The following is a 27,083-nucleotide window of genomic DNA, read 5'->3' as shown; positions in this document are numbered from 1 at the left end:
TGCAAAGTACTACATCTGGGCAATAAAAATGAAAAAACCATATATAGAATGGGAGGAATAGGGCTAAGTGACAGCACATGTGAAAAAGACTTGGGTATACTAATAGATCACAGACTGAATATGAGTCAACAGTGTGATGCAGCAGCAAAAAAGGCAAATGCAATTCTAGGATGTATTAACAGAAGCATACAGTCTAGATCACGTGAAGTCATTATTTCCCTCTACTCCTCTTTGGTCAGACCTCATCTGGAATATTGTGTCCAGTTTTGGGCACCACATTTTAAAAAAGACATCAACAAACTGGAGCAAGTTCAGAAAAGAGCGACCAGAATGGTGACCGGTCTGCAAACCCTGTCTTATGAGGAAAGGTTGCAGGATTTGGGAATGTTTAGTTTGCAAAAGAGAAGACTGAGAGGAGACTTAATAGCTGTCTACAAATATCTTAAGGGCTGTCACATTGTAGAAGGATCAACTTTATTCTCATTTGCACAAGGAAAGACTAGAAGCAATGGGATGAAACTGAATGGGAGGAGACACAGATTAGATATTAGAAAAAACTTTTTGACAGTTAGAGTGATCAATGAGTGGAACAGGCTGCCACGAGAAGTGGTGAGTTCTCCTTCAATGGAAGTCTTCAAACAGAGGCTGGACAAACATCTGACTGGGATAATTTAGCGAATCCTGCTTTGAGCAGGGGGTTGGACCAGATGGCCCAGGAGGTCCCTTCCAACTCTACGATTCTATGATTCAATAAGAAGGGTCCATCCCCCAACACACTGTATAAATGGTGTACAGCCTCTTCCCCGCCCCCTGTACACCCCAATAAGAAGGGTCCATCCCCCAACACACTGTATAAATGGTGCACAGCCTCCTCCCCGCCCCCTGTACACCCCAATAAGAAGGGTCCATCCCCCAACACACTGTATAAATGGTGCACAGCCTCCTCCCCACCCCTGTACACCCCAATAAGAAGGGTCCATCCCCCAACACACTGTATAAATGGTGCACAGCCTCCTCCCCGCACACTGTACACCCCAATAAGAAGGGTCCATCTCCTAACACGCTGTATAAATGGTGCACAGCCTACTCCCCGCACACCCCAAGAAGGGTCCATCCCCCAATACGCTGTATAAATGGTGCACAGCCTCCTCCCCGCCCCCTGTACACCCCAAGAAGGGTCCATCCCCAACACACTGTATAAATGGTGCACAGCCTCTTCCCCGCCCCCTGTACACCCCAATAAGAAGGGTCCATCCCCCAACACACTGTATAAATGGTGCACAGCCTCTTCCCCGCCCCCTGTACACCCCAATAAGAAGGGTCCATCCCCCAACACACTGTATAAATGGTGCACAGCCTCCTCCCCGCCCCCTGTACACCCCAATAAGAAGGGTCCATCCCCCAACACACTGTATAAATGGTGCACAGCCTCCTCCCCGCCCCCTGTACACCCCAATAAGAAGGGTCCATCCCCCAACACACTGTATAAATGGTGCACAGCCTCCTCCCCTCCCCCTGTACACCCCAATAAGAAGGGTCCATCCCCCAACACACTGTATAAATGGTGCACAGCTGCCTCCCCGCCCCCTGTACACCCCAAGAAGGGTCCATCCCCCAACACACTGTATAAATGGTGCACAGCCTCCTCCCCTCCCCTGTACACTCCAATAAGAAGGGTCCATCCCCAACACACTGTATAAAGGGTGCACAGCCTCCTCCCCTCCCCCTGTACACTCCAATAAGAAGGGTCCATCCCCCAACACACTGTATAAATGGTGCAGTCTCCTCCCCGCACCCTGTACACCCCAAGAAGGGTCCATCCCCAACACGCTGTATAAATGGTGCACAGCCTCTTCCCTGCCCCCTGTACACCCCAATAAGGGTCCATCCCCAACACGCTGTATAAAGGGTGCACAGCCTCCTCCCCGCACCCTGTACACTCCAATAAGAAGGGTCCATCCCCCAATACGCTGTATAAATGGTGCACAGCTGCCTCCCCGCCCCCTGTACACCCCAATAAGAAGGGTCCATCCCCAACACTCTGTATAAAGGGTGCACAGCCTCCTCCCCTCCCCTGTACACCCCAATTAGAAGGGTCCATCCCTAACACGCTGTATAAAGGGTGCACAGCCTCCTCCCCGCACCCTGTACACCCCAATAAGGGTCCATCCCCAACACGCTGTATAAAGGGTGCACAGCCTCCTCCCCGCACCCTGTACACCCCAATTAGAAGGGTCCATCCCCCGACACGCTGTATAAAGGGTGAACAGCCGTCTCCCCAGACCGTGTACACCCCCAAGAAGAAGGGTCCATCCCCCGACACGCTGTATAAAGAGTCACCAGCCTCCTCCCCGCACCCTATACACCCCAAGAAGAAGGTTCCATCCCCAGTCATGCTGTATAAATGGTGCACAGCCTCCTCCCCGCTCCCTGTACACCCCAAGAAGGGTCCATCCCCGGACACGCTGTATATAGGGTGCACAGCCTCCTCCCAAGACCCTGTACACCCCAAGAAGGGTCCATCCCCAACATGCTGTATAAAGGGAGCACAGCCTCCTCCCCGCACCCTGTACACCCCAATTAGAAGGGTCCATCCCCCGACACGCTGTATAAAGGGTGAACAGCCGTCTCCCCAGACCGTGTACACCCCAAGAAGAAGGGTCCATCCCCCGACACACTGTATAAAGGGTGCACAGCCTCCTCCCCTCCCCTGTAAACCCCAATAAGAAGGCTCCATCCCCAACACGCTGTATAAAGGGTGCACAGCCTCCTCCCCGCACCCTGTACACCCCAAGAAGGGTCCATCCCCAAATACGCTGTATAAAGGGTGCACAGCCTCCTCCCCGCACCCTGTACACCCCAATTAGAAGGGTCCATCCCCCGACACGCTGTATAAAGGGTGAACAGCCGTCTCCCCAGACCGTGTACACCCCCAAGAAGAAGGGTCCATCCCCCGACACGCTGTATAAAGAGTCACCAGCCTCCTCCCCGCACCCTATACACCCCAAGAAGAAGGTTCCATCCCCAGTCATGCTGTATAAATGGTGCACAGCCTCCTCCCCGCTCCCTGTACACCCCAAGAAGGGTCCATCCCCGGACACGCTGTATATAGGGTGCACAGCCTCCTCCCAAGACCCTGTACACCCCAAGAAGGGTCCATCCCCAACATGCTGTATAAAGGGAGCACAGCCTCCTCCCCGCACCCTGTACACCCCAATTAGAAGGGTCCATCCCCCGACACGCTGTATAAAGGGTGAACAGCCGTCTCCCCAGACCGTGTACACCCCAAGAAGAAGGGTCCATCCCCCGACACACTGTATAAAGGGTGCACAGCCTCCTCCCCTCCCCTGTAAACCCCAATAAGAAGGCTCCATCCCCAACACGCTGTATAAAGGGTGCACAGCCTCCTCCCCGCACCCTGTACACCCCAAGAAGGGTCCATCCCCAAATACGCTGTATAAAGGGTGCACAGCCTCCTCCCCGCCCCCTGTACACCCCAATAAGAAGGGTCCATCCCCCAACATGCTGTATAAAGGGTGAATAGCCTCCTCCCCGCCCCTGTACACTCCAATAAGAAGGGTCCATCCCCAATACGCTGTATAAATGGTGCACAGCCTCCTCCCCGCACCCTGTACACCCCAATAAGAAGGGTCCATCCCCCAACACACTGTATAAATGGTGCACAGCCTCCTCCCCTCCCCTGTACACCCCAATTAGAAGGGTCCATCCCTAACACGCTGTATAAAGGGTGCACAGCCTCCTCCCCGCACCCTGTACACCCCAATAAGGGTCCATCCCCAACACGCTGTATAAAGGGTGCACAGCCTCCTCCCCGCACCCTGTACACCCCAATTAGAAGGGTCCATCCCCCGACACGCTGTATAAAGGGTGAACAGCCGTCTCCCCAGACCGTGTACACCCCAAGAAGAAGGGTCCATCCCCCGACACGCTGTATAAAGAGTCACAAGCCTCCTCCCCGCACCCTATACACCCCAAGAAGAAGGTTCCATCCCCCGTCAGGCTGTATAAATGGTGCACAGCCTCCTCCCCGCACCCTGTACACCCCAAGAAGGGTCCATCCCCCGACACGCTGTATATAGGGTGCACAGCCTCCTCCCAAGACCCTGTACACCCCAATTAGAAGGGTCCATCCCCCGACACGCTGTATAAAGGGTGAACAGCCATCTCCCCAGACCGTGTACACCCCAAGAAGAAGGGTCCATCCCCCAACACACTGTATAAAGGGTGCACAGCCTCCTACCTGCACCCTGTACACCCCAAGAAGGGTCCATCCCCAAATACGCTGTATAAAGGGTGCACAGCCTCCTCCCCTCCCCTGTACACCCCAATAAGAAGGCTCCATCCCCAACACGCTGTATAAAGGGTGCACAGCCTCCTCCCCGCACCCTGTACACCCCAAGAAGGGTCCATCCCCAAATACGCTGTATAAAGGGTGCACAGCCTCCTCCCCGCCCCCTGTACACCCCAATAAGAAGGGTCCATCCACCAACATGCTGTATAAAGGGTGAATAGCCTCCTCCCCGCCCCCTGTACACCCCAATATGAAGGGTCCATCCCCAACACACTGTATAAAGGGTGCACAGCCTCCTCCCCGCCCCCTGTACACCCCAATAAGAAGGGTCCATCCACCAACATGCTGTATAAAGGGTGAATAGCCTCCTCCCCGCCCCCTGTACACCCCAATAAGAAGGGTCCATCCCCAACACACTGTATAAAGGGTGCACAGCCTCCTCCCCGCACCCTGTACACCCCAATAAGGGTCCATCCCCAACACGCTGTATAAAGGGTGCACAACCTCCTCCCCGCACCCTGTACACCCCAAAAAGAAGGGTCCATCCCCCGACACTCTGTATAAAGGGTGCACAGCCTCCTCCCCGCCCCCTGTACACCCCAATAAGAAGGGTCCATCCCCCAATACGCTGTATAAAGGGTGAACAGCCTCCTCCCCCCCCCTGTACACCCCAAAAAGGGTCCATCCCTCGACATGCTGTATAAAGGGTGAACAGCCTCCTCCCCACCCCCTGTACACCCCAATATGAAGGGTCCATCCCCAAAACGCTGTATAAATGGTGCACAGCCCCCTCCCCGCCCACTGTACACGCCAAGAAGGGTCCATCCACCAAAACGCTGTATAAATGGTGCACAGCCTCCTCCCCGCACACTGTACACCCCAAGAAGGGTCCATCCCCCAACACGCTGTATAAAGGGTGCACAGCCTCCACCCCGCACCCTGTACATCCCAAGAAGGATCCATCCCCCAACACTCTGTATAAATGGTGCACAGCCTCTTCCCCGCACCCTGTACACCCCAATTAGAAGGGTCCATCCCTCGACACGCTGTATAAATGGTGCACAGCCTACTCCCCGCACCTTGTACACCCCAAGAAGGGTCCATCCATGGTGCACAGCCTCCTCCCTGCACACCCCAATAGGAAGGGTCCATCCCCCCAACACGCTGTATAAATGGTGCAGTCTCCTCCCCGCACCCTGTACACCCCAATAAGAAGGGTCCATCTTCAACACGCTGTATAAATGGTGCACAGCCTCCTCTCCGCACCCTGTACACCCCAATAAGAAGGGTCCATCCCCAACACGCTGTATAAATGGTGCACAGCCTCCTCACCGCACCCTGTACACCCCAATAAGAAGGGACCATCCCGCAACACGCAGTATAAAGGATGCACAGCCTACTCCCGCACCTTGTACACCCCAAAAAGGGTCCATCCCCCAACACGCTGTATAAATGGTGCACAGCCTCCTCTCCGCACCCTGTACATCCCAAGAAGGGTCCATCCCCCAACACACTGTATAAATGGTGCACAGCCTCCTCCCCGCACCCTGTACACCCCAATAAGAAGGGTCCATCCCCCAACACGCTATATAAAAGGGTGCACAGCCTACTCCCTGAATCCTGTACACCCCAAGAAGGGTCCATCCTCTGACATGCTGTATAAATGGTGCACAGCCTCCTCCCCGCACCCTGTACGCCCCAAGAAGAAGGGTCCATCCCCCAACACGCTGTATATAGGGTGCACAGCCTCCTCCTAAGACCCTGTACAGCCCAAGAAGAAGGATCCATCCCCCAACATGCTGTATAAAGGGTGCACAGCCTCCTCCTCAGACCCTGTACACCCCAAGAAGGGTCCATCCCCCGACACGCTGTATACAGTCACCAGACTCCTCCCCGCACCCTATACACCCCAAGAAGAAGGGTCCATCCCCCGTCATGCTGTATAAATGGTGCACAGCCTCCTCCCCGCACCCTGTACACCCCAAGAAGGGTCCATCCCCCGACACGCTGTATATAGGGTGCACAGCCTCCTCCCAAGACCTTGTACACCCCAAGAAGGGTCCATCCCCCAACATGCTGTATAAAGGGTGCACAGCCTCCTCCCCGCACCCTGTACACCCCAAGAAGAAGGGTCCATCCCCCAACATGCTGTATAAAGGGTGCACAGCCTCCTCCCCGCACCCTGTACACCCCAAGAAGGGTCCATCCCCCAACACGCTGTATATATGGTGCACAGCCTCCTCCCCGCAACCTGTACACCCCAAGAATGGTCCATCCCCAGACACGCTGTATATAGGGTGCACAGCATCCTCCCCGCACCCTGTACACCCCAAGAAGAAGGGTCCATTCCCCGACATGCTGTATATAGGTTGCACAACCTGCTCCCCGCACCCTGTGCACCCCAAGAAGCAGAGTCCATCCCACGACATGCAGTATATAGGTTGCACAACCTGCTCCCCGCACCCTGTGCACCCCAAGGGTCCATCCCCCGACATTCTGTTGATAGGGTGCATAACCTACTCCGCGCACATCCCCAAGAAGGGTTCAGCCCCCGACATACTGTATATAGGTTGCACAACCTGCTCCCCGCACACCCCAAGAAGCAGAGTCCATCCCCCAACAACCTGTATATAGGGTGCACAGCTTCCTCCCCGCACCGTGTACACCCCCAGGGCCATCATCAGTCTTTTAGGCATGCGCTAGGATGGGTTACCTATATGCAATCTCCACAGGACACAATGCACACTGATGCTCTGAAATTCTTGAACATATCAGGACTTTCTTAATCCTATAAATCCCTGATATCACAGGCCGGGAAGGTCACAAGTACCACCCGCTGTGATCTTTGGAGCAAACAGCTCTCTGCTGCCCTCTACGGAGAAGGCTGCAGCCTGTTCACACCACTAGGCCAGCTATCGGCTGAGCGTACAGCGTATACACCTCTGGATTCCAACACATGGAGTCTGTGTACACAGCCCAGACGGTCACCACTGACTGACACCCCCAGACTACTCACTGCCTCCACTATTCTGTTTCGGTGGATTAGACACCGTACGGCAGCTATTACTTCGAGGCGCGGTTTACAGAACAGAAGGAACAGAACTATTAAATTTTATATTTATTCCAAAGGGAGGCAGTGTGTATGAAAAATATACAAAAGATTCTACAAGGGGACAAAACAATACAGCATAAACAGGTACATAAAATAAAAGGGATTATCAGGAGAACTGACTGCACCGATCACAGAGATGATTCAGTTCAGATGAAGGAGAGCGCTGACTGGTCCCTACAGGGTCCCTACATACATGACATGTAACTTACGCTTAGAGATCAAACATGGCCTAGCTGCTGGCGGGTATATGGCCCCTATGGCTTTGGGGCCTTTTGGTGGGGATTATAATTATGAGAAAATATGTGTATTTTTGGCCTAGTTATCCCGGTGCCAACAATGTACGTCTCATTTATATTGGATGCATAGAAAATCCAATATCCATATTTTCTCCCGGAGCCGTACTGTCTGCTGTCTCATTGTACTGCAGTTACCATAGCTAGTTGTGAAGGGTGTCAGATGGTCTTTGATCCATTTCAGACCATAAGACCTTTCCTGTCTCTCGATGGACAATAGACATCCTCTTCAGTATTTTAACCTCTTTCTGACGTAATGATCCGTCCATGTGACCTGGGCCTGTTGACCATGGACGGATCATTACGTCAGGGTTTCCCAACTCCAGTCCTCAAGGCACACCAACAGATCATGTTTTCAGGATTTCCTTAGTATTTCTCAGGTGATAATTGCTTCACCTGTGCAATACAAAGGAAATCCTGAAAACATGATCTGTTGGTGTGCCTTGAGGACTGGAGTTGGGAAACCCTGCATTACGTCATCGCAATCCGGCCGCGCTCACAGGGGGTGAGTGAGCGATCGCCGCCGTGTGCCAGCTAATTCTCACAGCGGACATCCGGCACTAGGTGTCACAGACCGCTCCTGGCACTTTAACCCCCGAAATGCTGTCACTGAACACGATTGCAGCATTCCGGAAGCCGGCATATAGCTGACAGCCCCCCTGCCTTTGGATCGGAGACCCTGCGGCGTGACGCTGTGTCTCGATCGTTGCCATGTTGACCCGATGTCGTCATCACGACATCCGGGTCACCAGAGCTAGGAAACTTGTTTATCATGCGCAGTGCAGCGCTGACAGCTTCTATGGCATGCAGATGATGCTTCATCAACATACTGTAGAAGCGATCAGCCTGCAAAAAAAATGGTTGTCCCATAGGGGGACAAAGTGTAAAAGTTAGGAAAAAGTATATAAAAAAAAAAATTAAATTGTAAAATTTAAAAAAAAAATAAATAAATAAATCAATATTTACTCCATCACTAAATATTTGAATGAAAAAAAAATCTAAACAATAAAAGTACACATATTTGGTATCACCACGTCCGCAATGACCCGCCCTATAAAACTGTCCCACTAGTTAACCCCTTTAGTTAAAACCATAAAAAAAGGGCAAAAAACAATGCTTTATCATCATACCGCCGAACAAAATGTGAAATAACACGCGATCGAAAAGACGGATATAAATAACCATGGTACCACTGAAAACGTCATCTTGTCCCGCAAAAAACGAGCTGTGATACAGCTGCATCACCGGAAAAATAAAAAAGTTATAGCTCGCAGAATAAAGTGATGCAAAAATAATTTTTTATATAAAATTCTTTTTATTGTATAAAAGCGCAAAAACATAAAAAAACGACATAAATGAGGTAGCGCTGTAATCGTACTGACCCGAAGAATAAAGCCGCTTTATCAAATTTACCGCACGCGGAATGGTGTAAATGCACCCCCCAAAAGAAATTCATGAAATGCTGGTTTTTGTTCATTCTGCGTCCCAAAAATCGGAATAAAAAGCGATCAAAAAATGTCACGTGCCCGAAAATGGTGCCAATAAAACAGTCACCTCGTCCAGCAAAAAATAATACCTCACATGACTCGGTGGGCCAAAATATGGAAAAATTGTAGCTCTCAAAATGTGGTGATGCAAAAGTTATTTTTACAATAAAAAGCGTCTTTTACCATGTGACAGCTGCCAAATGTAAAAACCCGCTATAACGCGTCTTCCACACATCCTGATATTTCCGGTACCCGAGATATCAGTGTCTGTGTAATACTCGCGGCACACGTGGCATTGTGTGCCGCATCAGTACCAGAAGGACGGGCGCCAGGGAAGAAGCGTTACAGTAAGCGCTGTTCCCCGGCGCCGGGTGCTGAACACGGCGCTCATCATTCTCACCTGCTCTGCCAGCGATCGGCACAAGCAGGGGAGAATGATGAGTTATATTTAAGTAATAAGAGACAGCAGGAGGTGGCTGATGGGACCATTACTCCCATCAGCCTACCCCTGCAGGCTGGTAAGAGGCCATGGATATTGAGCCCCCCAGCCCAAAAATAGCAGCCCGCAGCTGCCCAGAAAATTCACATCAGATGCGCCAATTCTGGCGCTTTGCCCGGCTCTTCCCACTTGCCCTGTAGCGGTGGCAAGTGGGGTAAAATCTACCAAGCAGAAATATCTACAGGTAACTATGACACAGTGGGAATAACCGAGACATGGTGAGATGAAAGCTATGACCGGGCAGTTACTGCTAATAACCAAGAATAATTATCTCTCACTATTGGTGCAGAATCCAACCAGAGGAGCAGCACTTTACACCTAATACTATCTAATAGACCGGACAGAATAACAGATCTGCAGGTCGTCGGGTAACTGCCAGGAACCCCGCACTGCACTGGCTCACTGAGCCAGTGCGTGTGTCCTGAGTACAAAAACAGTGCTCAAAGATACCTGTGGAGCAGGGCAGCAGCGGTGACGATGCGTGCTTCAGAGTATCAGGACCTGAAACACGTGACTGCTGGGGGCGTGGCATAAGCTCCACAGAGCTAGGAGCTGCAGGGAAACTCCTAGAAAGGTAACTACAGGACAATGTTACCAAGGGGCATAGACAGAGACAGAAACCAGATGAAGCCGGGGTCAAAGCACAAGATAGCAATACAGTACCAAAGGGTTAGACAGAATGGATAGTCAGGACGTAGCAATAGATCAGAAAACCAGAACGGGCAATGAACGGTACAATAGGGACAAACTGTAACGGAGTAACGACAGCCAAACCAGGAGGTCAGAACCAGAAAAGACAATAGTACCAAAACGAGAGACGGAGTAGAGTGAGGGAACAGACCGGGTCATACACGGGAAGCAAACAAGCAACGCAGAGTACGCGCACACCAGGGGTCAGACACACCAGAACAACAGTATAGCTGACAGAGAACCCTGGTAAAGAGTGAGTATAAATACCCCTCCCAGATCCAGAAAGAGGCCACGAACACTTAACCCTGTGAATGCAGGGCAAGAACCCTGTTCAAACCATGACAGCAACTAGGAAATAGCAACCACAATATTGTACAGTGTCACTTGTCTTTCGCTAGGGGGACTTGTCAGGGAGTCACAAAAACACTGAACTTTAGGAAGGCAAAGTGTGACTAGCTGAGAGATGCCCTTAATCTGGTGACTGGGACAATGTCCTCAGAAATAAGAATACAGATAATAAATGGGAAATGTGTAAGAACATCCTTAATAGGCGCTGTAAGCGGTTTATACCTTGTGGGAATAAAAGGAGAAGAAATAGGAAAAACCCAATGTGGCTAAACAAAAAAGTAAGAGGGGAGATTACCAGTAACAAGAAAGCATTTACACAACTAAAGCAGGATGGCCCCGCTGAAGATTTAAAAACTACAGGGAGAAAGATACTTTATCTAAAAAAACTAATTAAAGCTGCCAAAAAGGAAACAGAGAAGCACATTGCCAAGGAGAGTAACACTAATCCCAAGCTGTTCTTCACCTATATCAATAGTAAAAGAATCATAAGTGACCGTGTAGGCCCATTAAAAAATTGAGAGGAAAGAATGGTTGTAGATGATGAGGAAAAAGCCAATATATTACACACCTTCTCCACGGTATTCACGGTGGAAAATGAAATGCCGAGAGACAAAGAAAACCCGATATTAAGGGTCACCAATCTAAACCAAGAAGAGGGGCGAAACCGGCTGAATAAGATTACAATAGATAAATCTCCGGGTCCGGATGGCATACACCCACGAGTACTAAGAGAACTAAGTAATGGAATAGACAAACCATTAATCTTATATTTAGGGACTCTATAGCGACAGGGTCTGTTCCACAGGACTGGCGCATAGCAAATGTGGTACCAATATTCAAAAAGGCTCTAAAAGTGACCCTGGAAATTATAGGCCAGTAAGTCTAAGCTCTATTGTTGGGGAGATATGTGAGGGGTTTCTGAGGGATGTTATTCTGGATGATCTCACTGAGAATAACTGTGTAACGCCATATCAGCATGGGTTTATGAGGAATCGCTCCTGTCTGTCCAATCTAATCAGCTTTTATGAAGAGGTAAGCTATAGACTGGACCAAGGTGAGTCATTGGACGTGGTATATCCTGATTTTTCCAAAGCGTTTGACACTGCGCCACACAAGAGGTTGGTACACAAAATGAGAATGCCGGGTCTGGGGGAAAATGTGTGTAAATGGGTAAGTAACTGTCATGCTTGCCATGTCTGTCATGTCCGCCATGTCTGTTTTGCCTCAAGAACCCCTGGAGCAGTGTGCACACGCATCTCATGTCTGCTATCCTGCATGTTCCCTAGAGCAGTGTGCACACTCACCTCATGTCTATTGAGCTGCGGGATGCCTGCGTTTCAGCTCTGCCTTCTGTGACCATCTCGTCATGTCTAGAATCCCTGATCATGTGTTCTTCCTATGTTCCAGCATAGGCTGGTTCTGCATTCGTCTCTGCATGTCTGAAACCCTGATCATGTGACCTTTCCTAGGATCCTGCACTGTCCGGTTCTGCAATCGTTTCTGCATGTCTGAAACCCTGATCATGTGACCTTTCCTAGGATCCTGCACTGTCCGGTTTTGCAATCATCCCTGCATGTCTGGAATCCTGATCATGTGACTGCGCTCTGTGATCCTAGAGGATTTGAACTGGAAGCTCTTCCAAGGTCTGACCCGGAAGTGGTGGTGCTATGCCCTATATCAGACCGCCCCTTCCTATGATCAGGGCCTGAGTATTGTGTTGCCTCTCTGCATGGCTGCTTGGTCTGAGGGGTTGCTCCCTCTATTCTGTGCCCTTGCACTCTGCTCTGTCGTGCGTCTCTGCACACGCTCCGTGCTCGTATTCCATCTCTTGTCTTGTGCTTTGTCTCGTGTTGTCATCCGTTTGTCCTCGCTATGTCTTCTTGTTATGTCCGTTCTGTACCGTCCCTGGCGTGTCTTCCTCCGCTCTGTACCCTGTCTAGTCCCAAGGTTCTCCCTTGGCCCGGCTCTGGGCTTCGGCCTACGCTCCGCTGCTAGACTCTGTCCCTGACGTGTCTGTCTACACGTGCAGGCCTCCGTTCTGTGCTCTGTCCCTGGCGTGAACCTCGGTACGCGCAGGCCTCGCCTTGTACTTTGCCCCTGGCATGTCCTTTGCATGTGCAGGGTCCTGTCTACTTCTCTATGCCTTGTCTCTGATACTTCGTGCGCTCTTGCACTTTTCGTACTAGGCTTTGCCGTGGTGTCTGCACGCGTCTCTGTCCTGTATCTTTGCCTAGCCCTGCCTTGTGGCTCCGTGCACGTGCCTCAGCCGTGCCTCCTCTAGCAGTGCTCGTCTGTGTGCCTCAGCCGTACCCCTGTCCAGTGCTATAGTGGTTACCGGCTGCGTGAGCCGCAGCGGTGCCGCCTCTAGTCATGCCCGCCTGCTTATGCCACCGTCGGTTCCACCTGCCGGTGCCCCAGCCGTGGTTTCCGTGCTCCCTTGTACGCACGCTGGTTCTCGCACTGTGCCTTTTCATGCTACTCTTGCACAAAGCCTTTTGCCTCTTTTGATCTGCTCTGAACCCTAGTTTGCCTGCCGGATTCCGTAACCTGCCGAACGCTGCCAGAGATCCGGACCTAGATGACTGTGGCCTGATGTCCGGAGCTGATGTCCGTAGTCTGATTCCTGGACCCTGTCGTTCGATGCCAGCACCCCGGATTCCGATGCCATTGAACCAGTGCCTGGCGTTCCCTGTCGTGCCCTCGCACGCGCAGGCCACCGTCCTTGTGCTCCTCCCTGGCGTGCCCTCGCACGTGCAGGCCTCCGTCCTTGTACCCGTCCCTGGCATTCCCCCCGGCATGCGCAGGTCTCCGTTCTGTGAATCTGATCCTGGCGTGTCTCCTTGCACGCACCCTGTTTTATCTCCTAGTTTGTCTGCCGGATTCCTGAAGCCAGCTGACTTCTGCCGGAGGTCTGGAGCCAGATGTCTACACTCGGATGCCTGGACCCTGTCAGCCCTTGCCAGCCTTCCGGAGTCCGATTCCTCGCACCCTGCCTTGGACTTTGGCGTGCCCTGGCACGCACCTTGTTATATGGATTGTGTGTGTTCATGTTTTGCACCTGTTTTACCTTGAAGAGTTCCTCATGCCTTGGACCTCGGCGTGCCCTTGCACGCATCTTGCTTTGTGTTCTTTGTGTGTTCACCTTTGCACTTGTTGTACCCGGAAGTGTTCCTGAATGAAGTTTACTTGAACTAATGCCTTGTCTCGTCTTGCTTCCTGAGCCGGCCGTCTGGTCCAGCAGCCATGGTGGCTCACCCCCTTGGTCATGCCCCTGCCAGTCCCTGTATAGTGGGTGGTTGCTCACTAGGTCAGCTCGCCCTAGGTGGGTGGGTGCCACGGCCCAGAGGGTCCACTCATTCAAAGAAAAACGACTCAGCGTAAGCTGACGCTCGTCACAGTAACTGGCTTAGTGATAGAAAGTAGAGGGTGGTTATAAATGGCACCTGGGTCGCTGTGACCAGTGGGGACCGCAGGGGTCGATGTTGGGACCTCTTCTCTTCAACATATTTATTAACAATCAGGTAGAAGGTTTGCACAGTAAAATATCGATATTTGCAGATGATAGAAAACTAAGTAAAACAGTCAATACTGCTGTGGGGATCTCACAAGATCTGATCGCAGCTCAGCCCGGCTGGGAACGGAGGTGACCTCTATAACATCATCCCCCCCTCCCCCATTGCTCTCCCAGAAACTCATTCACCAGTGGGTTTTCAGCCAGGACGGTCGCATCTTGGCACCGTCAAGGTTAAAAACTAATTATCTCCCAGACATGGATTACTTTGTGGGATAGAACGACGGATAGGTATGGTATATTGTTGGTTTATTATTTCATTTTTATTATTTACTAGCTGAAGAGCCCGGCGCTGCCCGGGCATAGTAACTAACTGTGGTTAGATATAACAAATTATAATTATCCTCCATCCCATAGTCCCGTGCCCATATACCCATCATACATATCCACAATCCCATAGGCCCGTGCCCATATACCCATCACACACATCCTCCATCCCATAGGCCCGTGCCCATATACCCATCACACACATCCTCCATCCCATAGGCCCGTGCCCATATACCCATCACACATCCTCCATTCTAGTCCCGTGCCCATATACCCATCATACATATCCGCCATCCCATAGTACCGTGCCCATATACCCATCACACATCCTCCATTCCATAGTTCCGTGCCCATATACCAGTCATACATATCTGCCATCCCATAGTCCCGTGCCCATATACCCGTAATACATAGCCTCCATCCCATAGTCCCGTGCCCATATACCCATCATACATATTCTCCATCCCATAGTCCCGTGCCCAAATACCCATCATACATATCCTCCATCCCATAGTCCAGTGCCCATATAACCATCATACATCCTCCATCCCATAGTCCCGTGCCCATATACCCGTCATACATATCCACCATCCCATAGTCCAGTGCCCATATGCCCGTCATACATATCCTCCATCCCATAGTCCAGTGCCCATATACCCATCACACACATCCTCCATCCCATAGTCCAGTGCCCATATACCCATCACACATCCTCCATCCCATAGTCCAGTGCCCATATACCCATCACACATCCTCCATCCCATAGTCCCGTGCCCATATACCCGTCATACATATCCACCATCCCATAGTCCCGTGCCCATATACCCGTCATACATATCCTCCATCCCATAGTCCAGTGCCCATATACCCATCACACATATTCTCCATCCCATAGTCCCGTGCCCATATACCCATCATACATATCCTCCATCCCATAGTCCAGTGCCCATATACCCATCACACATATCCTCCATCCCATAGTCCCGTGCCCATATACCCGTCACACATATCCTCCATCCCATAGTCAACCATTATGACATCATAATGAGTGGCGGGGCTTGATGACATCAGCGTCACCATGGCAACCATTGTGACATCATAATGAGGGGCCAGCCTTGAAATGCACACACTGTTTCCCCATTATGTAGATAGGGGCATTATGACATCATAATGAGGGGCGGGGCTTGACGCACGCACACTTTTTCCTCAGTATGTAGATAGGGTCAAAATTGTTTGGTGAATTGGAACGCGCGGGGTTAAAATTTCGCCTCACAACAAAGCTTGGGACGCTCTCGGGGTCCAGACGTGTGACTGTGCCAAATTTTGTGGCTGTAGCTGCAACGGTGCGGATGCCTATCCCGGACATATACACACTTTGAGCTTTACATATTAAACTAGCTGAAGAGCCCGGCGCTGCCCGAGCATAGTAACTAACTGTGGTTATAGTAAATTATAATTATCCTCCATCCCATAGGCCCGTGCCCATATACCCATCATACATATTCTCCATCCCATAGTCCAGTGCCCATATACCCATCATACACATCCTCCATCCCATAGTCCCGTGCCCATATACCCATCATACATATCCTCCATCCCATAGTCCAGTGCCCATATACCCATCATACATATCCTCCATCCCATAGTCCCGTGCCCATATACCCATCATACATATCCTCCATCCCATAGTCCCGTGCCCATATACCCATCATACATATCCTCCATCCCATAGTCCCGTGCCCATATACCCATCATATCCTCCATCCCATAGTCCAGTGCCCATATACCCATCATACATATCCTCCATCCCATAGTCCCGTGCCCATATACCCATCCTCCATCCCACAGTCCCGTGTTCATATACCCATCACATATCCTCCATCCCATAGTCAACCATTATGACATCATAATGAGCGGCGGGGTTTGCAACCTATGACGTCATCAGTGCCGCCATGGCAACCATTATGACATCATAATGAGGGGCGGGGCTTGAAGCGCACACACCGTTTCCCCATTATGTAGACAGGGGCAATATTGTTTGGTGAATTGGAACGCGCGGGGTTAAAATTTCGCCTCACAACATAGCTTAGGACGCTCTCGGGGTCCAGACGTGTGACTGTGCCAAATTTTGTGGCTGTAGCTGCGACGGTGCGGATGCCAATCCCGGACACACACTTGAGCTTTATAGATTAGATGAGATTGAGGGCTTCGCTGGGATTCGGCAGTGCAGTAAGTATGGCTTAATTGAGAATAAAGGAGTCTGTGTCTTTTCAAATGAAGGACTTTATTCTGTGTCTTTATTTACAATACAACTATAAGATTAGTAATGGTTAGGCCCAAGAGAAAGGCGCGAGACATGTTGGAGAGAGTACATATAAGACCATGTATAGAGCATCCCAATACAGACCTCAAGCGCCACAGTAGCCAAGTCTGGCTGATTATCAAAAATAGAGGTGAACCCACGCCGTGTTTTTTTTTTTTTTTTAAATTACCTAAGTTAGCAGCAGCAGGGGTTGACTGATGGGAGTAATAGTTCCATCAGCCGCCACCTGCTGTTTTTTTTTTTTTTTTTTTTTACGTACACATGTAGACAAAATTTGTTGGTACCCCTCATTTAATGACAGAAAAACCCACAATTGTGACAAAAATAACTTGAATCTGACAAAAGAGATAATAAATCAAAAATGTATGAAAATGAACAGATGAAAGTCAGACATTGCTTTTCAGCCATGCTTCCACAGAATTTAGAAAAAAAATAAACCTCATGAGATAGGCCTGGACAGAAATGATGGTTCCTTAACTTAATATTTTGTTGCACAACCTTTTGAGGCAATCACTGCAATCAAACAACTTCTGCGCCTCTCGACAGGTATTTTGGCCACTCCTCAAGAGCAAACTGCTCCAGTTGTCTCGTGGGTGAAAGTTGCCTTTTCCAGACAGCATGTGTCAGCTCTTTCCAAAGATGCTCCATAGGATTTAGGTCAGGGCTCATAGAAGGCCACTTCAGAAGAGTCCAATGTTCTCCCCTTAGCCATCCTTGGGTGTTTTTAGCTGTGTGTTTTTGGTCATTATCCTGTTGCAAGACCCATGACCTGCAACTGAGAGCAAGCTTTGACACTGAGCAGCACATTTCTCTCTAGAATCCTTTGATAGTCTTGAGATTTCATTGTACCCTGCACAGATTCTAGACACCCTGTGCCAGATGCAGCAAAGGAGCCCCAGAACATAACAGAGCCTCCTCCATGTTTCACTGTAGGGACAGTGTTCTTTTCTTGATATGCTTCATTTTTCCATCTGTGAACATAGAGCTGATGTGGCTTGCCAAAAAGTTTCATTTTGTCTCATCTGTCCATAGGACATTCTCCCAGAAGCTTTGTGGCTTGTCAACATGTAGTTTGGCAAATTCCAGTCTGGCTATTTTATGATTTTTTTTTTCTGCAATGGTATCCTCCTTGGTCGTCTCCCATTAAGTCCACTTTGGCTCATACAATGACGGATGGTACGATCTGACACGGATGTTCCTTGAGCTTGAAGTTCACCTTTAATCTGTTAGTTTTTCTGATCTCTCTTGTTACCATTCGTATGATCCGTCTCTTTGATTTGTCATCAGTTTTCCTCCTGCGGCCACGTCCAGGGAGGTAGTCCACAGTCCCATGGAGCGTACATTTCTGAATAATACAGGGTGGTCGAAAAGTAGGTGGACAGTATGTGTAATAGGGTTTTGAAGGAGGAGATTTATCAAACATGGTGTAAAGTGAAACGGACTCAGTTGCCCTTAGCAGCCAATCAGATTCCACTTTTCATTCTTCACAGACTCTTTGGAAAATGAAAGGTGGAATCTGATTGGTTGTTAAGGGCAACTGAGTCAGTTTCACAGATCCAGTTTTCACAGATAAATCTCCCCAATATCGGTTTTCAGATAATTCAAATAACCCATAATGGCAAATAATTTAAATACAGATGAAAGAAAATGGATTTTAAAAGAGTATTTGAAATCTCAAAATGCTGAAACAGAGTAATTTGGGTTGAAATATTTGGTCCTCAAGCCCCAAAGAGACCAACCATTTACTGCATTCGTGACAAATTCGATGCCACTGGCTCAATCCTTAATGCTCCAAAGACTGGTCGACCCAAAGCAGCCTGCACAGAAAATAAGAAAACTTGTTGCTGAAACATTTGTTCAGAGTCCAAAAAAGTCCCCCAGAAGAGTCTCTCTAGAATTGGGAATCTCACGAGCTTCCATCCTGCGAATCCTGAAATCTATCGGGTGGAAAGCTTATCGTCCACGTCTGATTCATGGTTTATTGGAGGATGATCCAGACAGGCGGCTGCAATTTAGTGAGATTATGCCTAACGAAACTGAAGGAAATCCAGTAATTGTAGATCACATTCTGTGGAGTGATGAAGCTTCCGTCACATGATCTGGCCATATTACCAGACAGAATTGTATTTACTGGTAGAATGAGAACGTGCATGTAACATTAGAGCAACAACTAATGAGCCTGGGGTCAATGGTTGGGGTGGGATTTCAAGTTTTGGACCATTTTTTTTTTTTTTTTATGGAACAGTCACAGGAGATAAGTATCTCGAAATTCTAATGAATCAAGTTGTTCCCCAGTTACAGGAACAGCCTAATTCCAATGACCTTTATTTTCAACAAGACGGGGCCCCTCCACATTATTCAGGAGTCATCCGCGAGGATCTGGATGAAACATTTCCTAATAAATGGATTGGCCGAAGAGGCCCACTTGATTGGCCGGCACGTTCACCAGACTTGACCCCAATGGATTTTTTCTTTTGGGGAGTACTCAAGGACAAAATCTATAGTCTAAAACCAAAATGTGTCAATGATTTGAAAAATTACATAAGAGATGCTTTTCAAGAAATTAATACCCAAAGAGACTTGCGAAAAACGTGTGTCGAAGCGAAAGAGGCAGAAAGCTGTGCCAATCGTGATGAGAAACAGTCTGAGCGCCTGCGCCGATAAGGCCTGTTTCACACTTCCGTTTTTGACCATCAGTCAAAATCCGCCGTTTTTCAAAAAAACGGATCCGCCATTTTTTTTTGGCGGATCCGTTTTTTTCCCTATTGAGATGCACTACCGGCGGATCTTGACGGATGGCTATCCGTTGGCTCCGTTTTTCTGCGGATCCGCCAAATTTTTTGCATCCGCCAACATGCCTGGACGGACCATGCAACGTTTTTTTTTGCTGCAGGATCCGCATTTTAGAGTGCGCATGCCCGGAGGAAGGATGTCAGCCGGAAATTTAACCCTGAAATCATTTCTGGCGGACGGAAAAAATTCTCTCTCTCTGCTACGATTCCTTTAAAATTCTTCATTCATCGGATCCGTCAAAAAAACGGTCCGGTGGCATCCGTTCACATCAGTTTAGCAACGGATCCGCTTTCCGCCATTTTGGCTGATTTTGACTAACACAAAAAACTGAAGTGTGAAACAGGCCTAACATGTAAGGGCTTTTGTATTATTGGCGCAGAATAACATTAATGGTCAATGCTATGCTTGTATCTACTAACACAAGTTTGGTCTTGTAACTTTTACCTGTGACATGTCTGTCTGTAATTTTCTCTCTAATCTCCTGAGACACCTCTTCCCTTCGGTCCATGCTGAGTGTGATACGCACCGTGTCACCACACAGCACAGTGAGGGTCTGTAGCCCCCTCTAAACAGGCCACTCACTGACTCCAGGACTGTAGACCCCTGGGATGATAATCAGTGGACACACCGCGATGTCACATGTCCCTACAGTCACATTAGTTTCACGGGTGCCATCATTTCTGTCCAGGCCTAGTTCATGAGGTCCCTTTCTGACCTTGGCTGCAATAGTACATCTACGGTCAGATCCCCCGCTTTGATGAGGGCTCCGGCGGTGAGCCCGCATCAAAGCCAGGACATGTCAGCTGTTTAGAACAGGCATGTGCCCGCAATAGGCGCAGGTGGAATCGCAATCCACCCGCACCTATTAACTAGTTAAATGCCGCTGTCAAACACGGAAAGTGGCATTTAATAAGCACTTCTGGCTGCGCGGCCAGAAATACGCACATCGCCGACTCGGTCACGTGATTGGGGGTCAGCGGTGTTGCCATTACAACCAGAGGTCTTCTGGAGACCTCTATGGTTGTTGATGCCGGATTGCTATGAGCGCCACCCTGTGGTCGGCGCTCATAGGAATGCTGTAATTCAGCTACATAGAGGTGATCTGCTCATCGCCTAGATGTAGCAGAGCCGATCAGGCTATGGCAGCTTCTAGTCTCCCATGGAGACTATTGAAGCATGACAAAATTTAGGAAGCCTTCAAAAAATATGAAAAAAAAAAGAAAAAAAAAAAAAATATAATAATAATAATAATAATAATATTATATAAAAGTTTACATCACCTCCTTCCCCCCCCCCCCATCTAAAATAATAATAAAAAAAATTACACACATTATTAGGTATCGCCGCATTCAGAATCGCCTGATCAAAAAAAAAAAAAAAAATTATTAATCCGATCACTAAACGGCATAGCGGGGAAAAGAAATTGAAACGCCAGAATTACGTTTTTTTGGTCACTGTGACATTGCATGAAAATGCAGTAACAGGCGATCAAAGGATCGTATCTGCACAAAACAGGTATCATTAAAACATGAGCTCGGTGCGCAAAAAATGAGCCCTCACCCAACCCGAGATCACGAAAAATGGAGACTTAACAGGTCTCGGAAAATGGCACAAATCTTTTTTAGCAAACTTTGGAATTTTTTGCACCACTAGAGATGTTTGGTGTCTATGAACTCGTAATGACCTGGGGAATCATAATGGCAGGGCAGCATTAGCAACTAGTGAATCTAGCAAAAAAGCCAAAACATAAAAAACAAGTGTGGGATTGCACTTTATTTTGCAATTTCACCGCACTTGCAATTTTTTCCCATTTTATAGTACACGACATGGTTAAACCAATGGTATCATTCAAAAGTACAACTTATCCCGCAAAAAATAAGCCCTCACATGGCCATATTGACGGAAAAATAAAAAAGTTACGGCTCTGGGAATAAGAGAGGGAAAACCGAAAAAAGTTCCGGTCATTAAGGGGTTAAAAATTCTGTGGACGCATAGCTGAAAAGCAATGTCTGACTTTCATTTGTTCATTTTCATAGATTATTACTTTTGTCAAAGTCAAGTGATTTCTGTGACCATTGAGAGTTTTTCTGTCATTAAACGAGGGGCACCAACAATTTTGACCAGGTGTGTAGCTTTCATTATTCTCCCCTGCTCGCGCCGATCACCAGCAGAGCAGGGGAGAATGAGGAGCGCCGGGTCCAGAGCCGGGCAACAGCGCTTACTGTAACGCTTCTTCCCCGGCTCCGATGCGTGTCACATGGGTGACATCCGTGTGTGTTATGTGTATACACGTGTGCTGGATGTTTTGTGGTCCGTGCTGACAGTAACAAATGGACATGTCAGCGTGTTTTGCCCACGGACACAAGGTCCATGGAAACAGTGACACGTGCACAGAGCCATTCACTTGAATAGGCAAATAGCGCTCCACTCCTCCCGAGTCTCTCCGATTGGCTAAGCAGCACTGTACAGCAACATATGGGGTATGGCCACGCTCAGTAGAAATTGTAGGACAAATTTTGGTGCCATTTTTAACCACTTCTTGTGCGAAAATGTAAAATCATTCGCAAAAACAAAATTTTGGTGGTAAAAATGTAGTTATTTTGTTCTCACTGCCCAATGGTATAAGATTCTGTGACACCCCCATGGTGTCAATATGATCACTGCACCCCTAGATGAATTCATTGTGAGGTGCAGTTTGTAAAATGGGGTCACTTATGGGGGGCTCTGCTGTTCTGGCACCTCATGGGCTCTCCCAGTGGGTCATGGCACCTGAAAACCATCACAGTAAAATCTGGCGCTCCTTTTCTTCTGAGCCCTGCCATGCACCCAAACAGTGGTTTACCCCACATATGGGGCATCAGCGTACTCAGGACAAATTGCTTAACAATTCTTAGGGTCCAATTTCTTCTGTTACCCTTGGGAAAAAAAAAATTGGGGGCAAAAAGATAATTTTTGTGAAAAAATAAGATGTTTTATTTTTACGGCTCTACATTATAAACTTCTGTGATGCACTTTGGAGTTCAAATTGCTCATCACACATCTAGATAAGTTCCTTGGGGGGACTAGTTTCGAAAATGGGGTCACTTGTGGGGGGTTTCCACTGTTTAGGTACATCAGGGGCTCTCCAAAAGCGATATGGCGTCCGATCTCAATTCCAACCAATTTTGCATTGAAAAAGTCAAACGGTGCGCCTTCCCTTCCGTGCTCTGCCATGCGCCCAAACAGTGGTTTACCCCCACATATGGGGTATCAGCGTACTCAGGACAAATTGCAAAACAACTTTTGCAGTCCAATTTCTCCTGTTACCCTTGGTAAAATAAAATAAAAAAAATTGAACCTGAAGTAATTTTTTTGTGAAAAAAAAGTTAAATGCTCATTTTTTTTTAAACATTCCAAAAATTCCTGTGAAGCACCTGAAGGGTTAATAAACTTCTTGAATGTGGTTTTGAGCACCTTAGGGAGTGCAGTTTTTAGAATGGTGTCACTTTTGGGTATTTTCTATCATATAGGCCCCTCAAAGTGACTTCAAATGTGATGTGGTCCGTAAAAATAAAATGGTGTAAAAATGAGAAATCGCTGGTCAACTTTTAACCCTTATAACTTCCTAACAAAAAAAAAATGTTGGTTCCAAAATTGTGCTGATGTAAAGTGAACATACAGGAAATATTATTTATTAATTATTTTGTGTGCCGTATCTCTGTGATTTAAGGGCATAAAAATTCAAAGATGGAAAATTGCAAAATTTTCAAATTTTTCGCAAAATTTCCTTTTTTTTTCCACAAATAAACGCAGGTTATATCAAAGGAATTTTACCACTAACATGAAGTACAATATGTCACGAGCAAACATTATCAGAATCACCGGGATCCATGGAAGATCCAGAGTTATTACCTCATAAAGGGACAGAGGTCAGAATTGTAAAACTTGGCCCGGTCATGAATGTGCAAACCACCCTTGGGGGTAAAGGGGTTAATCTGCTTCACATCTCTGTCACGACCACTTTACATGAAGGCACCCACCACTGTCTCCTCAAGACACATGATACATCAAAGGAAAAAGCAAAAGAGGGGAGACACGAGGGACATGAAGGATTTTTAATATTTTCTATGACTCTCAGCCCTTCATGATTGTGGGAAATCCCAACTTCTACAACAGCTCCTCTCCAACGACCACAGAAGTTCGAGGTTGATGCCACGATTTGGATCAGGATTTCATCTACACTTAAGAGTAGAGATGAGCGACTTTGCCTTTTTTAGGGTCGAGTCGGGTTTCATGAAACCCGACTTTCTCAAAAGTCGAGTCGAACGAAATCGGCCAGCTATCGGGAAAAGTCGAAGGTCCAAATGAAACACAAAACCCAATGCAAGTCAATGGGGAAGCAAAGTCGTCAGGGAGTGGAGGCCAGGAACACACCTACAGTGCCCATTTCAATGCCAACAACCTCAATTCTTATTACTGAAGCTTGTCAACCTTAATTTACTTTATAATAATAGTTACGCATTGAAAACTGGGGGTTATTTGGCTAAAGTTGTGGGGGGGGGGGCTGGCTCCAGGTTTTCGTGGGCCCTGGGCCAAAGAGTGTCAGTGGGCCCCTTTAACACATGACACAATTCATGATGCTCCGATATGGCAGAGAAATAGCGGTATAGTGCAATGAAAAATACTTCACTTTTTTCATCTCATGACTGATATCTATTTTAAATTCTCCAATAGCTCAAAAACCGGACAGTATATTACTCCGTACAGTATTATGGCCACCGCATAGTGCGCTATACAGAGTAATGAGGCCCATATATTTCTCCATACAGAATCATTGGTCCCATATAATGTTCCATACAGTATATGATGAGCTCCACATAATGCTACAGTATATGTTAGTCCCCATGGATGAAGCGCCACTGTCTTATGGGCCCAAATAATGCTCCATATATAATGGGCCCCATTTCTAATACTCCAGTGTATAATGGGCCCCGTAAATGCTGCTCCAGTATATGATGGGCCCCATGGATGATGCTCCAGTATATGATGGGCCCAAATAATGCTCCATACAGTTGTGGCCAAAAGTATTGACACCCCTGCAATTCTGTCAGATAATACTGTTTCTTCCTGAAAATGATTGCAAACACAAATTCTTTGTTATTATTATCTTCATTTAATTTGTCTTAAATGAAAAAACACAAAAAGAATTGTCCTAAAGCCAAATTGGATATAATTGCACACCAAACATAACAAAAAGAGGGTGGACAAAAGTATTGGCACTGTTCAAAAAATCCCGTGATGCTTCTCCAATTTGTGTAATTAACAGCACCTGTAACTTACCTGTGGCACCTAACAGGTGTTGGCAATAACTAAATCACACTTGCAGCCAGTTGACATGGATTAAAGTTGACTCAACCTCTGTCCTGTGTCCTTGTGTGTACCACATTGAGCATGGAGAAAAGAAAGAAGACCAAAGAACTGTCTGAGGACTTGAGAAACCAAATTGTGAGGAAGCATGAGCAATCTCAAGGCTACAAGTCCATCTCCAAAGACCTGAATGTTCCTGTGTCTACCGTGCGCAGTGTCATCAAGAAGTGTAAAGCCCGTGGCACTGTGGCTAACCTCCCTAGATGTGGACGGAAAAGAAAAATTGACAAGAGATTTCAACGCAAGATTATGCGGATGTTGGATAAAGAACCTCGACTAACATCCAAACAAGTTCAAGCTGCCCTGCAGTCGGAGGGTATAACAGTGTCAACCTGTACTATCCGTCAGCGCCTGAATGAAAAGGGACAGTATGGTAGGAGACCCAGGAAGACCCCACTTCTCACCCCGAGACATAAAAAAGCCAGGCTGGAGTTTGCCAAAACTTACCTGAAAAAGCCTAAAACGTTTTGGAAGAACGTTCTCTGGTCAGATGAGACAAAAGTAGAGCTTTTTGGGAAAAGGCATCAACATAAGAGTTTACAGGAGAAAAAAAGAGGCATTCAAAGAAAAGAACACGGTCCCTACAGTCAAACATGGCGGAGGTTCCCTGATGTTTTGGGGTTGCTTTGCTGCCTCTGGCACTGGACTGCTTGACCGTGTGCATGGCATTATGAAGTCAGAAGACTACCAACAAATTTTGCAGCATAATGTAGGGCCCAGTGTGAGAAAGGAGGGTCTCCCTCAGAGGTCATGGGTCTTCCAGCAGGACAATGACCCAAAACACACTTCAAAAAGCACTAGAAAATGGTTTGAGAGAAAGCACTGGAGACTTCTAAGATGGCCAGCAATGAGTCTAGACCTGAATCCCATAGAACACCTGTGGAGAGATCTAAAAATGGCAGTTTGGAGAAGGCACCCTTCAAATATCAGGGACCTGGAGCAGTTTGCCAAAGAAGAATGGTCTAAAATTCCAGCAGAGCATTGCAAGAAACTCATTGATGGTTACCGGAAGCGGTTGGTCGCAGTTATTTTGGCTAAAGGTTGTGCAACCAAGTATTAGGCTGAGGGTGCCAATACTTTTGTCTGGCCCATTTTTGGAGTTTTGTGTGAAATAATCAATGTTTTGCTTTTTCCATCATTCTCTTTTGTGTTTTTTCATTTAAGACAAATTAAATGAAGATAATACCAAAGAATTTGTGTTTGCAATCATTTTCAGGAAGAAACTGAGTTATCTGACAGAATTGCAGGAGTGTCAATACTTTTGGCCACAAGTGTATATAATCTGCCCTATTACAATGCTCCAGTATATGCTGGGCCTCATGAATGATGCTCCAGTGTGTTATGGGCCCAAATTATATTATAAATTATAATATATATAGAGCCCCATTTCTAATGCTCGAGTGTGTAATGGGCCCCGTAAATGCTGCTCCAGTGACTGATGTCCCCCATTTGGAATGCTCCAGTATATGATGGGCCTCATGGATGATGCTCCAGTGTATGATGGGCCCAAATAATGCTCCATATATAATCTACCCCATTTAGAATGCTCCAGTATATGATGGGCCCCATGGATGATGGTCCATTGTGTTATGGGCCCAAATAATGCTCCATATATAATGGGCCCCATTTCTAATCCTCCAGTGTGTAATGGGCCCCGTAAATGCTGCTCTGTGTCTGATGTCACCCATTTGGAATGCTCCAGTACATGATGGGCCTCATGGATGATGCTCCAGTGTATGTTGGGCCCAAATAATGCTCCATATATAATCTGCCCCATTTAGAAAGCTCCAGTATATGATGGGCCCCATATCATTCTCCTGTGTATAGTGCTCCCCAAAAATTGCTCCCAACCTTTAAAAATATTAAATACCTCTCCTTGCTGGGCACTGCTCTATTCTGGACTCCTCAGCGTCACCATCTTTCAGCTCTCTGCACTTGGACTTGTTTAGGCAGAGGGCATACCGACGTGATGTCATCACGCT

The 27,083-nt window shown here is 47.8% G+C and overlaps 1 protein-coding gene across 4 annotated transcripts in view; it reads right to left on the bottom strand.

The window, feature by feature from the left end:
• The window catches only part of TAF1C (TATA-box binding protein associated factor, RNA polymerase I subunit C), a 116,903-nt gene that overhangs the window by 43,427 nt on the left and 46,393 nt on the right, over nucleotides 1-27,083 (bottom strand). The window contains exon 1 of one of the 4 annotated variants that reach the window (XM_073563320.1): nucleotides 12,046-12,172. The exons of the other annotated variants lie outside the window; for them this stretch is intronic. The gene's annotated coding sequence lies outside the window, so the exon portion shown is untranslated. Of the gene's footprint in view, nucleotides 1-12,045; nucleotides 12,173-27,083 lie in introns of those variants that run through there. 4 annotated transcript variants of the gene reach the window in all.

The sequence above is a fragment of the Dendrobates tinctorius genome, unplaced genomic scaffold (assembly GCF_039654945.1).
Source record: "Dendrobates tinctorius isolate UK_male_01 unplaced genomic scaffold, ASM3965494v1 ptg000386l, whole genome shotgun sequence".
Lineage (NCBI taxonomy): Eukaryota > Metazoa > Chordata > Amphibia > Anura > Dendrobatidae > Dendrobates > Dendrobates tinctorius.
The sequence above is the reverse complement of the archived record's forward strand: the minus strand, read 5'-3'. Positions and strand labels throughout refer to the sequence as shown.